This window comes from Triturus cristatus, chromosome 1_1, assembly GCF_964204655.1.
Source record: "Triturus cristatus chromosome 1_1, aTriCri1.1, whole genome shotgun sequence".
Taxonomy (NCBI): Eukaryota; Metazoa; Chordata; class Amphibia; order Caudata; family Salamandridae; genus Triturus; species Triturus cristatus.
In genome coordinates this window covers 90149614-90162127 of record NC_140579.1, presented here as the reverse complement: position 1 = coordinate 90162127, position 12514 = coordinate 90149614, and the positions used below count along the sequence as shown (strand labels likewise).

At 39.2% G+C, this 12514-nt stretch overlaps 1 protein-coding gene and 1 long non-coding RNA gene across 4 annotated transcripts in view; both read left to right on the top strand.

Moving 5' to 3' along the window:
- The window catches only part of LOC146869569 (vacuolar-sorting protein SNF8), a 240353-nt gene that overhangs the window by 171051 nt on the left and 56788 nt on the right, over nt 1-12514 (top strand). The gene's annotated exons all lie outside the window — the stretch shown is intronic.
- LOC146869570 (uncharacterized) lies at nt 4820-5261 on the top strand. The gene is made up of 3 exons (XR_014981446.1): nt 4820-4870; nt 4955-5091; nt 5186-5261. It is a non-coding gene; the product is annotated as an uncharacterized LOC146869570 (long non-coding RNA).

The window sequence follows — 12514 nt, the reverse complement described above, 5'->3', positions numbered from 1 at the left end:
TCTCATTTTCAGAGACATGCTGTGCTTCCTGAGGCATGCACAGTATGCCTGCGAAATAATATGAACTGTGCCTGGTGAAGGGACGTAGTGGAAGTATGACCTCACGGATGTACAATCCAAACAGATGGATTGTGGCTCAGCCCCTCCTCCACTTGACTTTAGGAGTCTGGTTCAGTAGAGAGGGTATACCTGCACATAATGTCGACCTCCTCTTTCCCCATCCTGGATGCATATTGCTTTTCATTGACCTCATTCCAACACATTTTCTGCTGCTCCTTGCCCGCAGCACAACCCGCTATCTTGTTCTGACACAAGGGAGTAGGTTACATGAACATATTGCCTCAGACAACGACAGGTTCTAAGATCTTCGGGTGCAGTGATTATGGCTTAGCACAGACGAGTAATTCATTACTTCGCTATTGGTATGGGTGCCCTGTGAGAGTGCTGCCTGAGATGAATTCCATAGTGGTTGTTTTTCAAGTGAGGAGGATCATGTACCTGGGAGATTTCAAGTTTTTAAATTACTTTTTGGGACTTGTGCGTATGCTGAGCTGGGTTTTGCAGCGAAGGTTCAGCAGCTTCGTGTTTTGCAGAAATCACACAGAGAATTAGGGAATGATTGAAATGGTGCATTCAGCTGCTACCAGGTTCGCCATTTTCTTTTTACTAAGCGAAGTGACTGGGGGTGTTAAATTGACACATCCTGGTAGATACAGTTGCATCTCAAATCCAACATATGAAGAAACACCAGTTGTCTCACACTTCACCTTGCGCAACTGGTGCACACGCTTTTCTGTGGATGTATTCAGTGGATTGGGACGGTGCTGGATATGGATTGAATACTCTCAAACCAAAGAGTCTGCTTGACATCAGAAGAGAGAAAATGGACGGACAGGCAGATCTGGGAGTAGTTAATGCGCTGTCAGTGAGAGAAGTCAAAATGGGGACACCTGACCTATCTGTGTTTATTGCTACTATTTAATTCAACAGTTTTCAGACCACCTTTTGGTGGGATGAATTGTTGTTTTTCAGTCTTCTGAAGTTGAGAGTATGGTGGACTGTTTGTATCTTAAGATAATTGGCATTAATGCATAACTTTAAAGCACATGATGCGAGGGTTCTGCAAAAGAAGGAGTTTATTTAAACAAGCATTGGCATAGCCAATAGGTCTCGCCTTTGGGACCTTTTAAGTGTTTAGCCATGCAACAGTTGATGTTGTTGCACCAAGGATATTGTGCTGGATGACTAAACACTTATAAGGTGCCAAAGGCGAGACCTATTGGCGATGCCATTGCTTGTTTTTTTCTTTTTTACCTGACATATCAATGTAACATATTGTTGGCAGTGTTGCACTGTGCAGTTATATCACAAGTATACACCTTTATATAAAACCGTATACAGCTAATACAGGTTTTGCTAAGTTTCAACGCAAAGAGTGACTTCACCTCTAGCATTCCATGCAATAAATACGACTGAAACAGGTACATGAATTCAATATCTTGGGGGTAATCACTGGGACACAAGGAGCCTTTTCGGGCATTACCTTAATTAATATAAACTTCAACGATTTCATTTTGGTACAGGGCCAAACAAATACGGATGCATAACTCCAGTAAGAGCTGCTCGCATTCGGTACTGTTTGTCAGGTCGGTGGATGGGATTAAGTTGGCAATTGGATGGGATTAATTTGGCAATTGTGAGACTGTGGCTGATGTGGAAACGTCTGGAATACATAAGCTTGAACACATTATGGAAGCCAGCCGAAAATTGTACTGGCTTCTGGGAAAGTGAAGTATACCATTTAAATGACTTTGTGTGGTTCACAAAGCTCTGCATGGAGAGGAAGCGATGTATCAGACCAGGACACATCCATACATCGCCCACCAGTTTCAAATGTTCTTCCAAGTACATCAGGACCGTCTATCACACCAACTACATCTGGGGACGTACAAATCGCTGCAACATCCAGGGTTTCTTTTTTGTCGCAAATTCCAGACCAAGGACAACCTCCGTTACAGAGTTCAACCACATCAGGAGAACTCGTTCCAAGATCAGGAGAGGACAAGGTGGGCAAAACCTTGCAAAGCGGCAAGAGTGTAGCTTGATTATTAATATTTCATCCACAACTTTATCTAGTCAACAAACGAGTACTCTCAATAAAAGGTATGTCCTTCGTACCTACCACTACTACCACAAGATTGGACACGGATATTTCTATTTTCAAATTCATGAGAAAATTACGTTTACGGCATTATTTCTCCAACATTGTGCAAACATCTGACAATGAGAACCATAATATAGTTCAATTTAGACCCATGGCTAACTTTCAGGCTCCGGTTTCGCACAAAATACTAGATACATTTGAAAATGTTGTGAAACGCGATTGCGCCCAGTTACAATTTGGAAAATCCAGAACTAACAACTTAACTGAACATGAAAAACGTATCATTAAATCAATAGCTAACAATGCATCATTAACATTAAAACCAGCTGACAAGGGTGGAGCTTTGGTAGTCATGGATACCGCCTACTATACCAAAAAAGTTGATGACCATGTACAAGATACCTCAACATACCTTCCACTGGACAACGATCCAACAACAGTCCTACAAAAGATGTTACAAACCATTTTGGATCAAGCTGAGGAATCAGGCATAATTGACACACAACTTAAATCTTATTTCATCACACCTAATCCAAGGAGGCTAAAAATGTACATGTTACCCAAGATACACAAACATCCGACAGATCCTCCTTTTCGCCCTATCGTTTCTGGCTGTGGGTCGATTTTCGACCCCATAGGAAGGTTTCTTGATCACTACTTCCAAAAGTTTGTACAAGCATGGTGTTCCTACACTAAAGTTACCACAGATTTTTTAAACAAACTTGAGAATATTTCTCCTTTCTTTCGCGAGGATTGGGTACTGTGCACAATTGATGTAACTGCCCTTTATACTTCCATAGCTCACACTGAAGGCTTGGAAGCTACAGAATGGGCTTTATTACAAATGGATCTGCCACAAGATTTTTGTGTATTTTTACTCAAGCTTTTGTCATTCTGCCTCTGCAATAGCTATTTTTCATGGAAAGACAACAATTCTTTTGGACAACTCACTGGAACATCCATGGGTTTTTCTGGGGCACCCACATATGCCAATATCTTCATGTCCAAATTCGAAAACGACTTCATACTCACTGACGAGAACTGGACTGATGGTTTGATACAATACAACAGATACATAGATGATATTTTTTTAATATGGTCACATCCCCTCACAAAACTTGAGATATTAATTGACCAACTCAACACAAGGAATCCCAGAATCCAATTTACACACAACATCAGTAATCAACAAGTGAATTTTTTGGATGTCTTAATCAGAAAGGATTATAGGAAGCAGAAATTAATCACAGAAATTTTCAATTTACGAGTTTTCATCCGAGGGGTCTTATTTCCAATCTACCGTACTCTCAATTTCTCAGAATTAAACGCATTTGCTCTGAACCGGAAACAACCACCCTAAAGATCCAACACTACAAACAAAGATTCCAACAGCGCGGAAATCCTCCCGATGTCATCGATAAATGTATCCACAGACTTGAAAAAAAGGATCGCCAATCTTTATTGATTGGGAACATTAAAAAGCACAAAGGTACACCCACCTTTGTATCCAAGTTTTCCACAAACTCCAATCGCATCAAACAAATCATCACAAAAAGATGGGAGCTTTTACAAAATGAGCCTGACTTCAACGGTATTTTCAAAGAAACACCAACATTTTCTTATATGCGTGGACATCATTTGCAAGAAATGATCAATATGTCCGTGAGATCCTCCATTAAGCCAACTCCTAAAGGAACAACTCGATGTCAAAATTGTACACATTGCAATAACATCATAGTGGGCAACACTCTCACACATCCAGTTACTGGTCACATCATCAACTTGAAGCACACATCTGACTGCAATACATCCAACATAATCTATTGTCTTAAATGTCCGTGTGGCATGGCTTATATAGGCAAAACACAACGTAAGTTTAAAGTACGTCTCACTGAACACAAAAGTACTATACGCACTGGTAATAAAACCGCCAGTGTAGCAGTTCACTGGTCAGAAGCCAAGCACACAATATCACAACTCAGAGCACAAATAGTTGAGGTAGTACCCAAACATGAAGGAGTTGACAATAATAAGAACTTGTTACAACAGGAAATTTATTGGATCGATTTTCTACAGACATTAAGGCCCAAGGGCCTCAATGATAAGATGGAAATGTGTTGCTTTTTATGAACTTTATTGACTTGAATTCATCATTTCTTGAGTACTTTATCATTTTAGATATTCACTTCTATTTTCAGGCAATCAGGTTTACATAGGTTGTTTCTCCATTGCTCTACATTTATTTGATTATTTTTTCACCTCTCTTTTAACATCCTTCTACAATTACGTGACCACCGCATAATACTCATTCTGTAACCTTTCAGCTCTTTAGTTTGTATCAACTGGTGGTTACACTCTCTCATACTTCTTTTTTTATTTTCATCACTATAATTTATTATCCATTTCACCACGGTTCACTCTACATGGTTTTCTAATCTTTTTTCGTATCCTTTTGATTTTTTCTTGTTGCGCGGCCTCACTCATTTTATTGTCACCTACCTCTTCCATTTTCATTGTTTCTTTCATCGTTACTTTGTCACTACTCGCTTTATTTTATTTCTACCTAGAACTACATTTCCCATCACTACTCACCTGTCATCTTTCCATTTAACCGCAACGCTAGCGGCCATTTTTTCATGATTTCCTCACCACTGAGTAATCATTCGGAGCATTCATCGGCACTACACGCCCACCCAAGCCAACTCGGTAAGCTTTCCTTACGAGAGAATCCTTATTTTGCATTACTCTTCGCCCCAGCTCCTCACACACCTTTTCCATTTTGCTATCCAGGCCTGCCAGAACGCTATTTTTCAAACTATATTCAACCGCTCCTACCACCGTTACCCGTTCAGTTGACAGTATTGACAGCGTTCCCTACAGGAGTTATTCACGCACGTTATCGTGCGCATTCATCTTCAACTCGCACGGTAAGATTTCACGATTGCGAGCTTTTCCTCCCACATTTGTTTTAGATCAGGTTGATACATTCAGCCTTTCTTCCCCCCTCTTCTTTTGTGGTAGATTTGTCATTCTACATTGCTCCAGTACATCATCCTACTCGGCACGTACCAAACACAGCAACACACAACGCATTGCTACCGGCAATTCCGGTGAGTGCTTCAATTGCTATTTTTAACAGGTTTGTGCACACCACGGTTAGCAGATTCATCATTCTCATTCCTCTTTGTTTCTCAGGTTGATACCAGTTTATTTCACTCACTAGGTACCCAGCATTTATATTCAGCCGGTTCTTTCTTTTGTTTGTCGTTCTTTAGTTTCTCTTCAAAATTTTGTTTATTTCTTTTCTTTTTTCCTTTACAACTCACCCATTATTACATCGTCCTTTGTCTCTTTTTTCTCTCTGCATGCTCTATCCATGGTGACCAACACGGGTTTGCAACCCTTCATATCTTCAATGGCTATTTTCAATTGTTTCTCTCGAGGGTCTCGAGCATGCTGAATATTTTCTGGACACGGATTCCACTATACTTATGCGTTAATACTAACATCCACCATAATAGCATACACTCTTAAGTAATTATTCTTACTCTCATATTCACAGAATTTCGTTCCTGAAGAAGGGACCCAAGAGTCCCGAAATGCATTGGGCTATTTAAACAAGCTTGCAAAGTCCATCTAGCAACGCTTTTTGAGTATTGTTAAACGAAGCAATGTGCTTTATTATATGTGTATTATAATATATTATTGTTTTTACATGGTGAATACAAAATTATGATTTCAGTTCATGATTGTACTACAATGCAAAAGGTATTGTCATTGTTAACAACATTGTGATTGCATATATGATGGTAATTTCATGTTTAATAATTACTATATGCCCAAAAAACGTTTTTGTTTATTCATGTGTTTGTATAACTCGTGTTTAAGATCACTCCTTGGCACACGTTTCTGGTTATAAGCAATAGGTATATACAGTATATTGGCATAAATAAACAATATATAAATCAGGAATTGGTCGATTCTTCTTGTCAGTTTGTTCTTTAATAGTATATACTTCTCCTTAGTCTGTCTGTCACCAGCCAACACGTGTTTCGTTGCTTATGGGAATAGTCGACCCGCAACTTTGTCAAGGCTGTTGTGTGAAGAAACAAAGTAATATATATATACTTGTAATGTTCAGCGTTACATGTTTAAAATAACTTAGAATAACTTGGATTCACATTAGCCCAGGTGATGCTAGTGCAACCTTCAAACCAGATGCAACACAATTCTTGAATCTTCTGGTTACATAAAGTGTTTAAATAAAACGAAAAGTGTGATCCACACGTCTTAACGATCTTATACATTGCATAGCAGTCTATGATCCTAATTGAAGCGGAGAGAAATGGTGGTGGTGATCGTGAGGTGAGATATAAAATCTATGCGTATCGAATCAAGTGGAAATAGGTGTAAGCTGACGGTAACACTAACGGCTGAGGTGCCACCCTTCGTAAAGGTGAAAAGCCCGAAGTGATACGTACTATATAAAGGTGGTCTAATCAGATAATCTTTATCTTTAGTAGTGCCTAATGACAAAAAGAGAGCATATCTACCTCTATTCAGACCGAATAAAAAATCTGAAAATATAAGAGGAGAACACGGACATATAGTATGTAAGCGATTCTTGTGAGTATCCACTATTAAAGTGTTAAAACGGGTGTAAATATATATATTTAGTTTGTCATACTTAGTCGGCGGTGATAATTCCAAACCGCAGATGGTTTCAGTTTTCTTGGGCGTTTCTTGTGCAATTAATTCCTCGTCTTCTGTAAGTGCTGCAAATAATCATAAAGCACCGCCCATATGTAAACGTTGTAAGGATAATAATAATATATAATTCAGTACGAGCCTCTATATATAAAAAGGGAACGACAAACTATACTGTCATTAGCAATGGCGTGTTCTCATTGTGATAGATTACATCACTGAGTACCTTATGATATACGAGTGAGGTCGTTAGGCTAGTGTTTGTATTCGGCCAGTAATAAAAACGTCCAAATCCCCATAATTTTCATTTTAAATAGAGAGCTCTTGTAATTGGTAGAGCTGTAATAGATCTATCATTCAAAACCTGAGCTGCATCAGCTAAAAGTGTAAAGTCGCGTATATAGTGGAGTCAGGGGGAGGCTTACCTATATTTCGTAGTGTGGCGGTATACCAAGTGTCCGTGGTGGTCGCCCCAGTCGAGTACGCTGGCGTCAGTTTGGCCGTGTACGAGTTACTAAGTTATAGACGAGATCGCGTATCCAAGTTAGCGTGAGGACTCGTGATTGTTGTGATAGTGAAGGTAGAAGTAGGACTACGAATGGCTATAGTTCTGGCGGTCGCCATCTTGGAACGTATAGTGAGAAGCGTAGTGAGAGGATAGTGGTATTGTGAATAATTCGATAGATTATGATCGTGTACTATTCAATTCCAGTCTCTCCACCGATTAGACTCATTACAAAACATAAGTGAAAGTCATAGTATGTACTTAAGGAAACAATTAATAACTCATATTTCATCATGCGATAATGACAGAGAAAAAGGCGAGTGAAAAGGCATTTAACCATAAAACGGGACATAGCATATCATCACAATATTCCAAATACCAATTTGTCTACTAACCATATTGTGGTTAGTGTATGATTGTGTTCAGTCTTCATAAGTTAAATTCCTAACTTTTGACAAACCTATTTAACTAGATCGTGTCACACCCTTTCATATGTAGAGAGGGTATATGTATCAGCTTTCTTAGAGTTTTTGAGGGTAGTTTATTTTCCAAGAAAATAATGTAACTCTTGGTCAATATTAAGTCCCTGTTCTACACTATGCAGTTTAAGAATCCATAGGGCCTCTTTTTGTCTAAGAGTAAGCTCTCTATTGCCGCCTCTTGGGTTGCTAGGAACATGTTCTATTCCAAACAATTTTGAAGGTATGGGTTGTCGGTTGGGCCGAGCATATAGACATGTGTGCCGCCAATGGATATCGCATGTCATTTTGTTTAACCGCTCTTATATGTTCCCCTATTCTTTCTTTCAACGCTCTGATCGTGCTGCCAATATATTGTTTGTGGCATTTACATTCAATTATGTAAATTACAAACTTGGTCTGACAATTTATGTTTGTTTTGATTGTAAAGCTTTTGTTGTCAGGTCCTACAAATTCCGTCTTTTTGTCATCTGCCCATTTGCATGAGTTGCAGTGCCCACATGTATAGAAACCTATAGTGTGTTTGCTTAGCCAGTTGGTTTTCTTAACAGGTTTAGGGTAACTGGGGCTGAGTATGTTTCTCAAAGAAACCCCTCTTCTGTATGTTATATGGGGTTTGTCAGTTATAAACTCTTTTAGAGAGGCATCTGATTTAAGCAGGTGCCAGTGTTTGGTCAGGCTCTTTCTCAGAATTGCAGACCAGTTGTTGTAGCCTGTAATTAGTCTGATTTTTTCATCTTTTTTTGTCTGTTTGGGTTTTTCTTTAAGTGTGTCTTTGTGTGTTATTTGGCCAATCCTCTGCTCTGCTTTATGTAGTAATTTCTTACTATAGCCCCTTTTCTCAAATCTATTCAAAACCCCTTTCTAAGAAGCCCAATTTTATTCTGGGGCCGTTACATAGATGACTGCATTATGATATGGACAGGCACGCAGTTGAAACTATTGGGCTTCTTAGATTTCCTAAACAGTAATGACTACAACATCAGATTCACCATGGAATCTAGTAAAACTAACATCGCCTTTCTAGATGTAGAATTCTACACACAAGAGAACAAAATCAACAGCAGACTATACAGAAAAGCAACGTCATGCAATGCCTTACTACATGCTAGTAGTGCACACCCATACCATCAAATACGCTCAATTCCATATGGGGAACTGACTAGGACCAGACGTAATTGCAGTAATGAGGAGGAATTCCAGATCTACAAGAAAGGGGTTTTGAATAGATTTGAGAAAAGGGGCTATAGTAAGAAATTACTACATAAAGCAGAGCAGAGGATTGGCCAAATAACACACAAAGACACACTTAAAGAAAAACCCAAACAGACAAAAAAAGATGAAAAAATCAGACTAATTACAGGCTACAACAACTGGTCTGCAATTCTGAGAAAGAGCCTGACCAAACACTGGCACCTGCTTAAATCAGATGCCTCTCTAAAAGAGTTTATAACTGACAAACCCCATATAACATACAGAAGAGGGGTTTCTTTGAGAAACATACTCAGCCCCAGTTACCCTAAACCTGTTAAGAAAACCAACTGGCTAAGCAAACACACTATAGGTTTCTATACATGTGGGCACTGCAACTCATGCAAATGGGCAGATGACAAAAAGACGGAATTTGTAGGACCTGACAACAAAAGCTTTACAATCAAAACAAACATAAATTGTCAGACCAAGTTTGTAATTTACATAATTGAATGTAAATGCCACAAACAATATATTGGCAGCACGATCAGAGCGTTGAAAGAAAGAATAGGGGAACATATAAGAGCGGTTAAACAAAATGACATGCGATATCCATTGGCGGCACACATGTCTATATGCTCGGCCCAACCGACAACCCATACCTTCAAATTTTTTGGAATAGAACATGTTCCTAGCAACCCAAGAGGCGGCAATAGAGAGCTTACTCTTAGACAAAAAGAGGCCCTATGGATTCTTAAACTGCATAGTGTAGAACAGGGACTTAATATTGACCAAGAGTTACATTATTTTCTTGGAAAATAAACTACCCTCAAAAACTCTAAGAAAGCTGATACATATACCCTCTCTACATATGAAAGGGTGTGACACGATCTAGTTAAATAGGTTTGTCAAAAGTTAGGAATTTAACTTATGAAGACTGAACACAATCATACACTAACCACAATATGGTTAGTAGACAAATTGGTATTTGGAATATTGTGATGATATGCTATGTCCCGTTTTATGGTTAAATGCCTTTTCACTCGCCTTTTTCTCTGTCATTATCGCATGATGAAATATGAGTTATTAATTGTTTCCTTAAGTACATACTATGACTTTCACTTATGTTTTGTAATGAGTCTAATCGGTGGAGAGACTGGAATTGAATAGTACACGATCATAATCTATCGAATTATTCACAATACCACTATCCTCTCACTACGCTTCTCACTATACGTTCCAAGATGGCGACCGCCAGAACTATAGTCATTCGTAGTCCTACTTCTACCTTCACTATCACAACAATCACGCGTCCTCACGCTAACTTGGATACGCGATCTCGTCTATAACTTAGTAACTCGTACACGGCCAAACTGACGCCAGCGTACTCGACTGGGGCGACCACCACGGACACTTGGTATACCGCCACACTACGAAATATAGGTAAGCCTCCCCCCGACTCCACTATATACGCGACTTTACACTTTTAGCTGATGCAGCTCAGGTTTTGAATGATAGATCTATTACAGCTCTACCAATTACAAGAGCTCTCTATTTAAAATGAAAATTATGGGGATTTGGAGGTTTTTATTACTGGCCGAATACAAACACTAGCCTAACGACCTCACTCGTATATCATAAGGTACTCAGTGATGTAATCTATCACAATGAGAACACGCCATTGCTAATGACAGTATAGTTTGTCGTTCCCTTTTTATATATAGAGGCTCGTACTGAATTATATATTATTATTATCCTTACAACGTTTACATATGGGCGGTGCTTTATGATTATTTGCAGCACTTACAGAAGACGAGGAATTAATTGCACAAGAAACGCCCAAGAAAACTGAAACCATCTGCGGTTTGGAATTATCACCGCCGACTAAGTATGACAAACTAAATATATATATTTACACCCGTTTTAACACTTTAATAGTGGATACTCACAAGAATCGCTTACTTACTATATGTCCGTGTTCTCCTCTTATATTTTCAGATTTTTTATTCGGTCTGAATAGAGGTAGATATGCTCTCTTTTTGTCATTAGGCACTACTAAAGATAAAGATTATCTGATTAGACCACCTTTATATAGTACGTATCACTTCGGGCTTTTCACCTTTACGAAGGGTGGCACCTCAGCCGTTAGTGTTACCGTCAGCTTACACCTATTTCCACTTGATTCGATACGCATAGATTTTATATCTCACCTCACGATCACCACCACCATTTCTCTCCGCTTCAATTAGGATCATAGACTGCTATGCAATGTATAAGATCGTTAAGACGTGTGGATCACACTTTTCGTTTTATTTAAACACTTTATGTAACCAGAAGATTCAAGAATTGTGTTGCATCTGGTTTGAAGGTTGCACTAGCATCACCTGGGCTAATGTGAATCCAAGTTATTCTAAGTTATTTTAAACATGTAACGCTGAACATTACAAGTATATATATATTACTTTGTTTCTTCACACAACAGCCTTGACAAAGTTGCGGGTCGACTATTCCCATAAGCAACGAAACACGTGTTGGCTGGTGACAGACAGACTAAGGAGAAGTATATACTATTAAAGAACAAACTGACAAGAAGAACCGACCAATTCCTGATTTATATATTGTTTATTTATGCCAATATACTGTATATACCTATTGCTTATAACCAGAAACGTGTGCTAAGGAGTGATCTTAATTGGTTAGAGTTTTTACTCATAATTCTAGGAAGTCTAGGTGGTTCTTCCTACCTTATAGCACCGTTCAGATTTAATCATACGATTACTATAAATGTAATTTCTCTCTTGGCGCCAGATACCTAAATTAAATCCACCAAACCAGTTTAGATATAACTCGTGTTTATTGATGATTAATTAATTGAACATTCTGTTCACTCGGAAAAGTGCACACTACAATCAGGTGGTTCACCTGTATATCTTTACTGTCGGGTCCCGGCCCATGTAGTCTGGGGAGGAGATGGAAGGACAGAGCGCCGTCGACCATACAGTTCTATCCTGGCAAACATACATGTCATAAACTGTAGAATAAAAGTAATAGAGCTTGGCCCCCGGGTTGAGGTGTCTGCAGACGAATTGGAGGAACCATTGTTAGAGCCATGACACCAGATTACGGGCATTATGCATAGTAGGAGCAGACGGAAGTGGGGGACGTGAACGATCTAGGGAGATCTCCATGATGCAGTTGAAATTGCCCCGATAACCCACATTTTGCCAGGTAAGAGGAAAGGCGATAAAGGAAGGCAGGTGGCCAGAGTTGGGGACACATATACTATCTAGCAATATGGGCTGTCCGTCCGGTCTAGTTTCAAGGAATATAAACTGTCTGTCAGGGTCTATCTCGTGGAAGAAAGGGTGCGGCGGCCCCTGCTTACCCAAATAAGGATCCCTCTAGCATAGGTTAAATATCTTAGTGTAAGAGTAATAAAAACAAGGGGAACAACTATCAGTTCTAAAT